Source organism: Mustela putorius, unplaced genomic scaffold, assembly GCF_011764305.1.
Source record: "Mustela putorius furo isolate JIRA1106 unplaced genomic scaffold, ASM1176430v1.1 tig00000281_pilon_pilon_pilon, whole genome shotgun sequence".
Taxonomy (NCBI): Eukaryota; Metazoa; Chordata; class Mammalia; order Carnivora; family Mustelidae; genus Mustela; species Mustela putorius.
Window position 1 is genome coordinate 10,843,381 of NW_025421343.1, and position 16,407 is coordinate 10,859,787.

The following is a 16,407-nucleotide window of genomic DNA, read 5'->3' on the forward strand; positions in this document are numbered from 1 at the left end:
ATTTAGAATGATGACTAGCACCTAAAACCTCAATAAATATTTTCTCTTTATTACCATTATTACAATTACCTATTTTAGGCATTTTTCACTCCCAAGTAACTGAAACATCACACTAAAGAAAATAACTACTGACCAGAGAAAAATTTTTAAAGTTATATTATAGTAAGAAAAAAAAAGGTATTGGTTTTTAAAATACCATTATCCCCACTATCATTACTACCACTATAATCACCATTACCATTAATTGTCATTATTATTATTATAATCACTATATAATCACTACTATCATGGTAACAATGGCATTGACTTAATCTTTATATTGTACCAGGAATTCTTCTAAAAGTTTAACATATAAGCTATACTATACTATAATATAAAATACATGTAACACATTTTTTACAAGTCAATATTAATTAAGGACATTTAGTTAATAAATGGAGTAGCTAGGACTTGAACTCAGAAATTTTGTTTCCAGATCCCATGCTCTTAAAACCATATATTTTTATATACATATATAAAAATATAGTTTATATATATATAATATTGTATATATTATATAACATTATATAATAATATAATAGTATTACATATTATATATAATATTATATATCTTAAAGCTAATTTATACATATATATATGTAAACCCTACATATTAAAAAGAGAATGTCACATATATGGGCAACATAGTAACTTATTTAACATATAAACCAATTTTATAAATCAGTAAAAATTTACAGTCCATGAAATGAATAAAGAATCTGAAGATAGAATTACAAGACAGAAATACAAACCATTAAAATAAGATAAAAAGTTCAGTATCACTCAAAAATATAGAAGTACTAAAAATATATATAGAAATCTTTAGGGGTGCCTAGGTGGTACATTAGGTTAAGCATCAGGCTCTTGGTTTGGGCTGAGGTCATGATCTCAGGATCATGGGATTGACCCGCTGTTTGGGTTCTGTGTTCACTGAAGAGTCTGCTTTAGATTCTCTCTCCCTATGCCCCTCCAGCTCATGTGCTCTCCCTCTAGCTCTCTCTCTCTCTAAAATAAATAAATACATCTTTAAAAAATATAGACATCTTGGGGTACCTGGGTGGCTGAGTGGGTTGAAGCCACTGCCTTTGGCTCAGGGATCGAGCCCTGCATCAGGCTCTCTGCTCAGCAGGGAGCTTGCTTTCCTCCCTCTCTCTCTCTCCGCCTGCCTCTCTGCCTGCTTGTGATCTCTGTCTGTCAAATAGAGAAATAAAATTAAAAAAAAATATATGGAAGTCTTTTGCCTAAGTAGTGGTATCAGAGAAAATTTTTTATTTCCTTTGTATTTTCTTTCAACTTTTTAGTTAAATGAGAGGATAATAAAAATATTGTGTTTTATGGAAAAATATACACATTCTGAGATGTAAGCTGTTGTCTGGGTGCTAAGAGTAGTGATTGGATATTGACTGTGTAAGGTTTTATATTTGACCATAATGAAAATGGGGAGTTGTTAAAGGATAAGGGACTGATCAATATTTTAAAAAGTCTAATTTCAAAGAAGGAGGAAAGGCTGATTTTAGGAGAGAAAAGTTCTTACCATAATGTCTATGCGTTATTGTGGCTAGAGCCGTTAAAATGGCAGTGGAAACTTGAAAGGAGCAATGGGTTCAGGGGAGATTTCTTTTTTTTTTTCTTTAAAGATTTATTTATTTGACAGAGAGAAATCACAAGTAGACAGAGAGGCAGCCAGAGAGAGAGAGAGAGGGAGGCAGGCTCCCTGCTGAGCAGAGAGCCCGATGCGGGACTCGATCCCAGGACCCTGAGATCATGACCTGAGCTGAAGGCAGCGGCTTAATCCACTGAGCCACCCAGGCGCCCTTCAGGGGAGATTTCTGAAGAGGAGGGGCAGAGCTCAGTGACAGGCTCTACAGTTGGACAAGGAGTCAAATATGGTACTGGAAGTGTAGTGTAGTTAGTGTAGTTGTGGTGTGGTATATGGCACCCAGTGAAAATCCTCACACTGCTGAGTCAGTCTCTTTGTGATTTGCATTTCATAAATCACTGTGGCCATCATTTGCCATTGGAATATCAGTCTAATTTTATAATATGACAATACTTGAAGACTAAGAATTTCATTAACCAACTGACATTACTGTTGTAGCAGGCTAATGACTATTTGTTAATCTGAAATCGCGAACAGTATACATTTAATCTTTCTGTACATTACACTCTCTTAGTGCTGAGAAATCTGAATGGGAAAATACAGTGTAATTGAAACTTGCCAGATGAACCCACACTGTAAACAAGGATTTGAATGTTTATTGACATGAAGCTAAAATAGAGTGACAAACCACCTTCACAGTTATCTTTACACTCAGATCAGTAGATCTTTGTAGCAGAAAGAAAAGGTCCTTTGGGAGTGGGAAAAAAAACAAAAACAAAAACAATAAAACACAAACTTTTAGAAGGGCAATGCTAATAGGTCTCTGCAAGTACTCTTATTATCTGCTTCCATCATTATGAATACCACTCACATCACTTTGGCTGATAGGCGCAACTTTATATTTCATAATATATTTTAAAAATTTTAACCATTAAGACCATCTGGCCTGTGGGTTACTTAGATATTTAATATGATTTTCCATCTCTTGGCTGTGATTCACTATGAGTTAATTTAGTTTCTCTCTCAGGGGACAGTCATGGAAGCTGATTTATTGACTTACTGTGAAGATTAAATGAGTTTATATATGTAAAATGCTTTAAAGAGTGCCTGGCAAGTGGTAGCACTAGATAAGTGTTTACTATTCTGTATTATTACTATCATTTTACTCTATTTTTCTTAAATCTCCAGGGATGTATCACTATAGAACAATAGTGCTGACACAGATCCTACGATGCACTCCTTTCTTGTTGACAAGGAGACCCATTCCACCATTCAGAGAAAGCACAGACATTAGAGTCAGAATTGATGTTTGCATTCCAACTGTGCTATCTTCTAAATGTGAGTACTTGAAGAAACTATTTAACTTCTCTGAATCCCATATTATTTGCTTGAAAATGTGGTCTGACTACCTGTTCATGTTGTGATGTGGATTGAATGCATTTATAATAGTTGTTTGCCCATTTCTGGATATAGTAGTTACGGGATTTTTTTTTTCACATCTGTAGTGTTATTTATTAAATGTGAAAATAATGTAAAATAATTAAGAGTGCGCATACATACGTTATGTGGATTATGACTGGTATTTGTTTCCGAGATTCTAATTAACAGATTCATGATTAATGGGGAATGATACCCATAATTGATATTTTAAGCCATTACTCAGCATAATATATTAGACATGCTAATACTTGTTCCCTTAATCAAAATTCCACATATAGAGACTTTTCCCACCTTCTCAGCAAAAACAAGGAATGAATGCCTTAGCCCAGCTAGCACAAACAGGTTTTGTCTTTTTGAGCTGGGACCCATAGAGACCTAGAAAGTTGATAGTAGGGCCTCTATGTCATTGTAGGCCCTGGAGCTGTTGACAACATGATGGGCCTTTTGAAATCAGAAAAAGGAACAAGAAAAAAAAATGACAGGCTGAATTAAAAAATAGTTGAGAAATAAGCTTTGATGAATTTCAGTTAGACTCCCCCCTTATGTTTGTGAAATGCTACTATACCCTCAAAATAAATCATGCTTATCTGAGATCACATTGAATGAGCTTTTTATCTGTTTGGTTTATCTACAAAAAATTATTTCTGACTAAGGTAGCTTATTCTACATCATCATATTTCAATAGTTACACATATTTTGAAAGTCAGGAGTCTTATAGACAAAGAAAATGGCTTGAGATAAAACACCGACGTATGAAACATTTACTACTCTGTTCAGTATATTAGGGCAAACAGTGCTGTGGGAGGTAAAGGGAGGAAAGGCCCAGCTCATGGACTGTCTTATTTGCTATGCTAATTAAAAAAAAATTTTTGTCTTCTATGCATGACAGACAGGAATAGTGACATGGATACATTTGCATTTGGTATCACTATAGACGGTAGTGATGAGATTGACAGATATAGGTAAGAGAGGACGGGACAGGCCAAGGTATATAAGCTCAAGTAAGAACAGTTATTTACATATGCCAGAGAAAAATATGAATGACGGTTTATTTGCTACTTATAAAAACACTATGATATGATTACGATTAGCTTCTGTTTTATACATGATAAAAAAAAAAACCTCTGATAGTTGTGGAGGCAGACTAAATTTGCATAGCTAGTGTGTAACCAAAACTGACTTTGAGTCCAAAATTCTTACACTTCAAGATCTGCATTCTAGAGCTACAGAAGTTTTTAATAAAACGTTTTCCTTGTTTCCAAAGCAGTGTCCCACAGGGTCCTTTTAGCAGCTGAAAAGGACACTGAGTGAGTGGGAATTGTTTAATTTTTCAGCACCTCTGTAGAGCCTCTTCAGAGTTCCACTTTTATCTGGTTTTTCACATATTGGATTTCCACTTAAAATTCCAGTTGGGAAGAAAAGAATTAGGAACAGGATGTATTCTACTGCTGTTAAAGGAATAAATGTATAAGTATACCCCAAATAAATGGAGTTTTAAAAAGAATCACACTTTTGAAATCTCACTAGACCCTGTGATCTTTAAACTGCCACTTGAATGGAATGCCTTAAAGCAGACATTATGGAGAGGCAATCCTTAAGATACTGGATAACTCAAAAGGGAGATAGGTTGGCTTCCAGAGAAAGGGAACTCATGCAGAAGGGAGTCTAGCACCCAGTTTTTCTTCAGAAAAACTTAATTAATTATTCTGAACAATAACTAAAATCCATTTTTAAAATATCAATGTTTTAATTTAAAAGTGTACCCAATGGTGTCTGCTTTTGATTGTTTTAAGTAAACTAATTATTCCAGCTACTCTTTGGGTAAGTATAATATAGTCTTCAAAAGAAAAATCGTTTGCTCTGGAAAAACCAAGGAAAATTTTAACTCTAGGAGAAAAAACCCAGCAAGAAGGATAAAAGGAAAATCTGGCACACCCTATTTGTAACTATCTTGCATTGTGTTTAGAGCAGCACTGTCCACTAGAAATATTATGTGAGCCACATAGAAAATTTTAAATTTTCTAATAGCAACATTTAAAAGTTATTATAATATCTTATTTAAAGCATTGTATTCAAAATATTATTCTAACATATAATCGAATAACAGTTATGAATGACATTTTACATATGCCACATACTAATCTAGAAACCAAATTTTATGATCCATATTTGACACCATGAAATTTATAATTGCAAATATAGAGTCACATACCCAAGTCATCCTACAAATGCTTAAATATTTTTAATAATTAAATCTAATATCATATTTTAAATTTAAATTAATTATAATTGAGTAATGTTAAAAATTAAATTCCTCAGTCACACTTGCCATATTTCAAGTACTCCAGAACAACTTGTGGCCTGTGTTTATATTATAATGTTTGTAGCTATTTCTTGAGTGAAAATGATCAAGAAATGGGGAGTTCTAACTGATTAAATATTTAGCAATAGCAAAGGACTTTGTAGTTTTCATACTTACTTCTGAAAATATTTTGTGTTTTCTGAGCTTGTTTTTCTGCCTTGATCTAGCCAAAATACTTGGAGTTTCAGGGTCACAATTTTGTTCAAGTATCTTTGATTAAGATTGAAGCTAGTGATGCAGGAGGTATAAAAGATTGAAAAGAATGACAATTTGTAACAAGAAAATGATTCAGATATTTTTATCTGCTTATTTACTCTTCTTAGCTGGTTTCTTTATCATTTCCCCCTTTCTTCAAAACAAACAATGGCTAAATCACTCTGCCCAGGGGAGGTATATGATATTTTGGGGACTCTACTGTAAGAGACCTGCTGCATACATAAAACAATACTTTTTCTATTAAGTGGGAGGGAGACAAACCATAAGTGACTCTTAATCTCACAAAACAAACTGAGGGTTGCTGGGGGGAGGGGGTTTGGGAGAAGGGGGTGGGATTATGGACATTGGGGAGGGTATGTGCTTTGGTGAGTGCTGTGAAGTGTGTAAACCTGGTAATTCACAGACCTGTACCCCTGGGGATAAAAATATATGTTTATAAAAAATAAAAAATTAAAAAAAAAAGACTATTGTTTAGAGGAATTTTAGGCTTATAGAAGAGCTAAGAAGAAAGTACAGAGATTTCCTATGTATTCCCTGCAACCACAGGTAATAGCCTCCCCTGTAATCAACATCTCCTACCAGAGTGTTACATTTGTTATAATTGATAAACCCACACTGATACATTGCAATCACTCAAAGTCCATGAATTGCATTATGGTTCACTATTGGTGTTGTACTTTTTAAGGATTTAGACAAATGTTGAATGGGGTATATCCACTATTATGATATCATACAGAGTATTTTACGTGCTCTAAAATCCTTTGTGCACTATTTATTCATCCTTTCCCTTCCCCAACTCCTGGCAACTGCTGATTTTTTTTTTTCTAAACTGTTCCCATAATTTTGCCTTTTTTAGAACATTACAAATTTGGAATCATAGAGTATGCAGTTTTTAGATTGGTTTTGATCACTTAAAAATGTGCATTTAAGGTTCTTCCAGGTCTTTTCATGGCTTGATAGCTAATTTCTTTTTAGCACTGAATACTGTTCCTTTGTTTGGGTGTATTACATTTCATTTACATCATCACCTTCTGCAGGACATCTTAGTTTCCTCCAAGTTTTGGCAATTATAAATAAAGGTACTAAAAATATCCATTTGCTCATTTCTATGTGTACATAGATTTTTCAATTCCTTTGAGTAAATATGAAGAAGAGTACTTGATTGATCATATTGTAAGAAAAATAACAAACTGTCTTCCAAAGGGGATATAACATTCTGCATTCCCACCAGCAATGGATAAGAGTTTCTGTTGCTCTATACCCTTGCCAACATAAAATCCAGTGTTCTGGATTTTAGCTATTCTTAGAGGTATGTAGTGGTATCTCATTGCTGTTTTCATTTGCATTTGCCTGACATTTAATGTGGAACATCTTTCAAATGTTTATTTTTCATCTGTTTATCTTCTTTGGAGATGGTTCTGCAAGGTCCTTGGCCTATTTCTTACTCAGGTTGTAGCCCTCTGATTTTTAATGTACTACTATCTAGCACTTGCCATGATGGATAATATATGATAGACTAAAAAAGCTAAACAGAGGTTAAACCTGAGGTTCAATTTGGTAGATGTTCTATCTTTATGTGTATTCTTGAAATTCTCCAGAGGTTATATCTCTGGGCAAAAAGTTACTAACAAAGCTGATATTTGAACCCATTCTGTTTGATCTCTTCCTTTACTCTACAAACTTCTTTGTACTATTAACAAATAGAAAAAAGTAAGGCACACACTCCTGGGTTATAAACTCCATTCCCAAATTTTGGTTCTTAAGGTTGTTCCTTCAGTTACGTAGGTTCTTAGACAGCATGTGTATTTTCTTCTGTGTGCAACAACAGCATTTACCTTGTTTATGGGTAAAATAATATATGCAGAATCAATATTTAATATGAATAGCTAACACTTAGACCTTTCTTACCATAAGCCAAACACTGTTTAAATGTTTATCTAGAATAACTTAGGCATATTTATAGAAGCCTACATAGGTGGTAACATTATCTTCACTGTGGAGATGGGGTACAAAAGATTAAAAGCCTGTCCTGACTTCACTTGGCCAGCTAGCATTTCAAGGATCCAGGGTTCAACAAGGATAGTTTAATTGTAAGACTTTCACTCTACCTGAAACCTTATGAAGCACAGACTTGCCACATGAGCCCAGTGATAGCAAAGCCATTCTCTAAATTAGCTGAAGATCTAACTGGAGAGGAACCTGGAATCTTCTCAAAATGAACAATTCAATTAAATAGATAATTCAGAAAATAAAAATGAATAAGGTTTGGTGATTATAAGCTAAAAAAAGATTGTAAAGGAAAGCTCTTTGTGCAGGACCTTGAGATCATGACCTGAGCCGAAGGCAGCAGCTTAACCCACTGAGCCACCCAGGCGCCCCAGGAAAGCTCTTTGTAAAGTTCAGACTGGAGCTGAGTCTTGAAGTATGAGTGACATTTGATTGTAGGTAGGGGCAGAGATGAAATTCCAAAGAAAAGTAAAAATTAATAAAAGAGTAGAAATCTATGCCTCACATGGGTAGTAGGGGAGAATAGCTGATTGTAGTAGAAGTGCAACTTGGGAAAATAGTCATTTTAAATCTATTAAAATCCAGTTTCCCACAGAGCACTTCTTGAGAGTATAGAGGCAGAATCCACTAGTGGTTTCCCTAGATTTTGTTTCTCCCTAGGAACACTGAAACTCAACTTTCAGCAAACAGCAGTTGTTTTTGAGCAGTTGTACAGTTCTTGTGCTCATGAATAACTGCAGCTGATCTCACAAGATGTTTCCTATTTCTTTCTTTCTCAATTCAGTCACACTCTGTCAAACGTAAGCATACTTTACCATGGTTATTTCACCCCTCAAGTAACACACAAGAACAACAAATTCTATCACAGATCAGTATAAGAAAATAGCTCCTGGTAAGCCTAGAAACACCTGGAATCTGTGAATGAAACAATCATTAACTTAAAGCCTGGACCACAGCTGGACTTCTTTCATGCAGGCTTGTTCCTGGCCATTGTCTTGAAGAATATAAGCACTGAGAAACCTGCTATTTACTAGGAAAGATGCTCATTCAGACTTAACTAATGCAGAGTACCCCGTGGCTTAAAGATGTAGGAGAAGGAAGGTCACAAAATGTTGTGAGAACTCAGAGCAGGACTGGACTATTTGGTATAAATTAAGATAAGGACTTAAGTTTATAAAGATAAGTTGCAAAAATTTGGAGATAATTAGCTCTAAGTTTTAGTTTGTGACTGTTTGCTTAGGCAGCAAGTCATTCCTTAGTAATTTTAAATATGATCCAGACTTCACTTTAGTAAATTTTACTTTGTGCCAGTGCAAAATAATAATAATGATAATAATTGAGTGGTGAGGAAGAAACATTATGTAATTGGGGTAGTTTATCCCATAATGGTCAGAATTTATCATGCTTTTGTTTGTATATAAAATTATCTGTAATGCTGAATAGGCTTGATAGTTGAGCTTAAGGGAACTGTTTCCATGGAAGTACTCAAAGTCGGTAGTTCAAGTTCAGGCTTAACAAGTTTATTTTTTGTGAAAGTAATTTTGTCATACTTTTGTGTAAGAGAAATGTTAGAGTAATTACCACAATTCTCATCTTTATTTTGTCTATGGAGACATAGCCCAAGAAAAGTTTATTATAAATCATGAAATAGTTATTTGGCTGGCAGGAGGTGGACCAAACTTCTGTAATTTCAGAGGATTATGTAATACTTCAAATTCCACAAAACTTGTGATTATTACTATCCAGTACATTGAGCTTCTTTTATTTATTTATTTGTTTGTTTGCTTATTTAGAAAGAGAAGGGAGAGAGAGAAGAGAGTGTGCATGGGCCAGAGTGGGGAAGGGCAGAGGGAGAGGGAGAGAATCTCAAGCAGGTTCCATGCCCATCTTGGAGCCTAACACAGGGCTCAATCTCATGACCCTGAGATCATAACCTGAGCTGAAATCAAGATTTGGACCACCAACCAACTGAGGCATCAGGGACTCCACTGAGCTGTCCTTTAATTTGGGGTGGTCATATTCACTATGACACAATTTATTTCTCTCAATTCAGTATGGTGAACAAAATAAGTATTTGCAAAGCTGACTCAGTTATAAGAAATAGCCCATATACTTGGGCTAGTGACCCTCAAGCAACATTTTTTGGTGAGCACTATTAATGAGACTCATTGTGTATCATTGGGTGATGCCATCATGGTATACTTTCAAAATGTAAATACAAACAAAAACATAGTTTTACTGAGTATTTTCAATATGTGACATATTTTCCTTTACATTAGTATACCATTATAAAGACATCTGTGGCAAGCCTATATCAATAGATTGTCGGACTTTAGAGGGCAAATATATCATCTTATTCTGAAAAAAGAAATCACACCTATGTAACAGTGAAGACACTAAACCTATTTTATAATCAAGAATTAGGCAGAGCATGAGTTTCAGCAAGCACTTTTGAGATGGTTTAGGTTATTGAGGTAGACTTCATAGGAGTGATCTTGAGAAAATTCTCAGAAGTTGAAGAATTAATATGGAAAGGAAAGAAAGAGTCAAATAAGGGCAAGGAGAGAAGATTAATAAGGAGGAATGCAAAGGGAACTAACTTGTTAGTACCAGGTACACCATAACCTCAAGTTTTCAATTTAGATAGTTTAATTTTGAGCATTGTTGGATTAGATAAATTATCAAAACTTATATGGTTAGTAAGTGATTGAGGCAGGAACTGAGCCAGGAGCATCCTCCTCTTTTTAATAATTACACTAAGGTGCAAAGAGGAAAGTTAATTCAGGTGAATATGAATATAGTATACTTTCAAGCTCACAAAGTACTATGTCTCCAAGTTATTTAAATAAACCAACTTATTATTGATGGTTACAATAGAAATTCAGTAAGTTTATACTTGCTTTATAACAAAAATATAGGAATAGAGATGATTGAGATATGAATTTAGTATGATGAAAAGAAAAATCATTGCATATATAAACTTTATATATATTTACACTGAGAAAACAATGAAGGACATAACTAAAAAAACTATACCATAAATTTTTAGCCTAAGAAAAAAAAGCTGCAAGACAATAACTGTATACTAGTGAAAGAATTTTATAAAGAAGGAAAGTTCTTTATGATCGGAAGTTATGATCATAAGATTATAAAACTTAACAAGAGCAGGAAACAAACAACAAAACAAATGACTCCTTGTAGTGAGATGGTTCTAATCTATTGTTATATAAAAATACTGAACTTGCTTTTAACATCCTTGGAGGACCTTTTCTAGTGATTTTATGCAAAGAATAAGGATGATTCTTTTGAGCAACTCTTAAAGGGCACACATTTTTATCCTTGGAGGTGACCTTGAATATTGAAAAAACTTAGAGCAAGTACATAGGATATAGAAAAAAATAACATTTTTAATATTAAAAATTAAAAGAACTTGTGAGGAGTAAAGAACAAAGGTTAAAACAACTATTACCAGTCTTATACATAAAACACATGCTTAATAACTTTGGGTAGCAAAGTTAAAGGTTGTTTATTGTTTATAATCACAGTGAAGTACCATCAGCTCAAGTAATTCATGTAACATACTTCCTCAGGTGTTCTAGTTGTTGGTGCTAGTGTCAAAATTTGTTGCCAGGCCATTTTCGATGGTAGATGTGAGTTGCTAAGGCATGGTTGAGTGGTAAAAACGAGACACTAAGGCATGAGAGCCTCAGATTTCTCCCTCTCTCAAAGGGAGAAATAAGGGAACCAAGCAACATGCTAGAGTTGTGGTGGTTTGAGGTGATAGAGAAAAATTTTGTCAAAGAGAAATTACCATCCTAGGAGTGACTGAAAGATTTTTAAGAACACATGCATCCAATGTTAAAATGTAAAAGTAGTTTTTAAATGCAGCTTGATATCAATCAAATGCACTACACACACTCCTATCTTGCTGAGTTGGTGCATTTGAGGGACTATGGTCCAAATCTTGGTCCAGACACTGGAAGTAAAACTCAAGTACAAATTAGAGATCAGCAAAAAAGAGTTAAACAAAAAATTAGAGAATGCAAGCCTCTGGGCTTTTTGGAAATCCACTAGCTATGGAAAGGGGGTTAAAAAAATTGTTTGTAAATCTTAAATCCAATCTTTAAGCTATTATATACTTATATTTGAATAAAAACAAATAAATATACACTCACACACATCTTTCTAGCTATATACCTATCTTGAGTTAGTCAAGTGCAAGCTTATTCCAGATACTATTAAAAAAAAAAAAAAGAATGATGGCTGTTTCCTTAAATCATTCAGGCAAATATGATTATAATCAATGTTTGCCTTTGTTAAAAAGAACTAGCATTGGTTACATGTACTTTCCATGGATACTGTTCAACTTAATCTTCATCCTCACCTTGAGAGTGAAATTTTAGGATCTCTATGTTTCTTTTGAGAAAGCGAAGTTCAGAATGGCTAAATGTCATGACTAACATAAATGGTAAATTTGAGAGTTAAATTTAGATCCTCTAATGTTAGAATCTGTATTTTTTACATCACTGCCTCTCCTGGGTTCTGCTTGGCCTCCCTTTGCTTTAGTCTATATAAAACCAGATCTGAGCAACCTTAGAGAAAATTACATAATAACTAGCCTGTCCTCTCCCACCAGGTCTGTATTATTTCTTGGTTGCAGTTCAGCCATTGGCTGCTGGTGTCTCCTTGAACAATTCTCTAACTCAAGTTTACCTTTTACCAAAATCAGTGTGCTTGGCTTTCCTATCTGGATATTTTGTTTCAGAAAGCAAACCTGCTCACACTGAAGGCTTACTATCCGCTTATTGTATTTTGAATTAACTTCTAGTAAGCTACCTTCTGCCTTAATTAGGGGGGATAAGAAATTAAGTAGATGGTGCTGAGATCACTCCCAAGACCTTTCCCTCCTATCTAATATGTATTTTCTACAAATTATCTAAAACTGACCTTCAAATGTCTTTTATTTTTTAACCCAAGGGGCTGACACATCTAATGAGGCAAGTCTAGTTTTCCTTCAAGTCCTAGAAACTATACAAATAGATACATTCAACATTGACAGTGTCCCTTTACCTAGGGGACCTCTCTAGGTGGCCAAGGGGATATGTCTTTCTAGGATTATTAGCTCAATTGAATCTAAAACAAATGAACAAACAATGCATTCAAGCTGGTATATTAAATATTACCTACTTTTTGGATGATCCATTTTTTTCCATTTGAAATGAAAAAAAATTAGGTGGCTTTCCAAATCTACTTGGAATATTTTACATATATTATGGATGTCACAGGTGATAAAGTAAATATGAGGTCGATTTTCATAAAACTCTGAGGACATGACATATTTTGAAATTAGCTTTTATTATACCTGATATTCTAATATTTGAAAGATAGTCAAATTGAACCTAGTTAAATGTGTAATTTTAAACAACAAGCTGTATGTCTATTTTATGCAGAAATCATCCTAACCCAGTTTTTCTCAGTAGAACTCCAAATTAGTAGGGGAGGAATTCCTAGAACATTTTATATGTATGACCTTTAGTAAACATATTTCACGAAATTTGATTTCCACAAATTAATTTGAAAGGGCTTAGTTTGGAACATGTTGTTGAAGTGAGAAAAATAACTTGCCAGGCCACAGAAAAAGACTGTAGAGGGCAATGAATAAATCAATCACCATGATAAAATGTCAAAGAATATGAGGCAGAATCAGTGCTGCTGGGGTTGCTATGAAGTCAGGTGTTATTTAATGTCTTCATTAAAGCCTTAGAAAAGAGAATTGATTGACACTGGGAATTGGAGTTGGTCCTTCTGCACAAATTATTTAGATAACACAAATGCTAGTGTTGAATTATAGTGTGCCCATTTATTTTCAAAAGTAGAAGATTGGCACACCTGTTTCATAAGGCATTATCCAGAACAAAGTACCTGGGTTTAATTTAAATTCAGGTTATCAACATTTCCATTATGACATAGTAGGGGAGGCAAAATTTTACTTCTACCCTCTTTGTGCACACATTTATATATGATTTTCATGACATGGGAGCTCTCATAAATAAATGGGGATCACAAGAATGGTGAAACAACTATTATGTTGGATTGAACAGAGATAAACATTTATAGAAGAATAACTAAACTATGTAGGTAGATTTGCAGAAGATAGGAATCACTTCCCAGAGGTCTATTTGTACAGAATTCTCTTGGTCTTAACTTCTCATCTTGATGACAAGAACATTACTTTCCTTCTACTATAGGAAGGATATTTTCCACATAGGAATATCATCTGCTTTTAAGAAAAAGAAGGAAGGTCGGACTGTTTTGCCGTTTTTTAGGTACCTTTAACTCAAAGCAATAAATATTCTAGAGTAACACATTTTGGCATGGTATGTTCTTCCACCCTTTAATATCAAAATTTCCATTTGTTTGAACTTCCCAGTGGTATTGAAAATGATTCTATGCTAGGCATCCATAATATGCCAAATATATCTTATCTGATGATGGAAAAGAAGACAACATTATGCCTGTTTGTTTCATTCATATTTCCTTATACATTGCCATCCACATGCTTGCTGCATATATACTTATCCTGATCCAAACCCGAGGATAATGGCAAAATGATGAAATTTAACAAAATAATTGAACGGTACACATGCGTGTCTTTTGAAATAGCAGAACCAACAGACACAAGGATTAATTCAGCTAAATAACTCCATATGATATATGTATATTTAATGTCTATCTGATACCCCAGTATCAGACAACAAAAATAGGAAGAAATAGGACTGTTCTTGTCTTGGGTGAAAGTGACTTCAGACTAGAAAGAAAAGAAAAATGCTCAAAGACAATTGGAGGGCTCCAGTTGCTGCCTTGACATTTTTGCTTACTCACTTCTTCAAATTAATCACTTTTTCAGTCCCACAGGATCCTTTTGGAAAGATGGACTGGCTTGCCAGGCTGCTCTTTGTATTCTTTAAAAAGATATTTTCCTCAAGTGCTGCATTAGACCTGTTTACTATTCTCAGGAATTTACACTCCAGCCAGGGAGAGAACTAACTTTCAAATGGGAATGAACTAAACTGTCTACTTAGGGTTTGACCAAATTCTTCAGTTTTCAATCTTAATTAAGCTCAAAGAAAAAAAAGTAGTACATAAACTTACAATTGCAGTGTGCTACATGGGTATGTATATTGTCCAAAACATCAAACATAGCTGATCTTTAAGGGAAGAGATGTTAAATGGAAGTGCCTTGTTCTTCAGTCTGGAGGACACTTAGCTCTCTTTTGTCACTTGAAGAAAAAGAGAGAGAGAGACAATCATGAGTCAGACTAAGATTTTGGTGTAGTTTCTACATCTATATAATTATATGTGCTCAACCAGTGGAATGTACCTGTCATGAGTAAATCAAGCAGAGTTATTCGAAAAAAAGTGTTGCCTTTGCAACATTATTTTTACAAAATTGAAATAGCTAACTTTTTCTGATTATATGAATGATACTACTCATTGTAAAAGTTCAAAGCAATGCAGAAAATTAAAGAAGAAAGTTAAAAATTCATTGGAAATTTTATTTCTCAGGAATAAATATGGATATCATTTATCTGGTACTCAACTTTAATGCTTATCTATATGCACAAATACATAGCCAAATGTATAACTCTATATAAATAGGATCATATCATACATGATGTTTTTATTTAAAGCACTATTTATTTATTAATAAATGAATAATTATTCCTTCTCTCCTATCTCTTGGCCTTTCACACTCACACCTTCCACATATTCAGAATTAAAATGTTATTTTCCATGATAGCTTGTTACTATTTTTATAATATATGGTGATGCTTTTTTTTAATAGCTCAAACATGATTCTAGAAAACCCTTTAAGTTAACCACTAGAGCTCTAGCTCATCATGTAATGGTTATGTAGTAATTCATGGTTGGTTATAGGAGAACTTATTGTTTCCCTTGTTGGTGAGTAACACTCAGATTTCTTAGAGTTTCCCCCTTAAACAATGCTGCAGTCTACATGCTTGCATTCTTTTTTTCTATGAAATTCCCCAAAGTAGAAACTATTCTAATAGTTAGGGCCATAATGTAATCCAAAAAATTTTAAAAATATATGTAAAGTGTATTTTATTAACAATGAGTGAAATGTGTTTTTTTTTCCTATGCAGTTTCCAGAAACAATGAACTTATTACTGCTTTTTAAAATTATTATTATTAATTATTATTTTGTCAATCAGATAATGGGAAGTGGTATCTCACTTTTTTTGGGGGGGGAATGAGAGAGTGTGTGTGAGTGGGTAGGGGGACAAAGGGAGAAGGAGAGAGAAAACCCCAAGCACACTCCATGTCCAGCAGAAGCCCAGCTATGGCTTCATCTTGTGATTCTGAGGTCACTATCTGAACCAAAACCAAGAGCAGGTCGCTTAACTGGTTTAGCCACCCATGCACTCCAGCATCCTACTTTTAATTCAGTTTGCATTTCCCTAGCTTCTAGAGAATTTGAATAGCTATTAATAGTTGTTTTTCTCTTCACTTTAGTGACTATCTATTTATATATTTTTCTCCCTATTTTTCTATTGTGCTTCTTTTGGTCTTTTTTTCCTAAATAATTTTCCACGCTCTTTATTAAACTTAGCTTTCACTTATTATTTGTGATCTGCATTGCTGATATTTAGTTGCATTATATTCTTTGCATTTTTATTTTCAGAATAGTAGATTAAGTTATATCAAAACTTAAATGTTTATG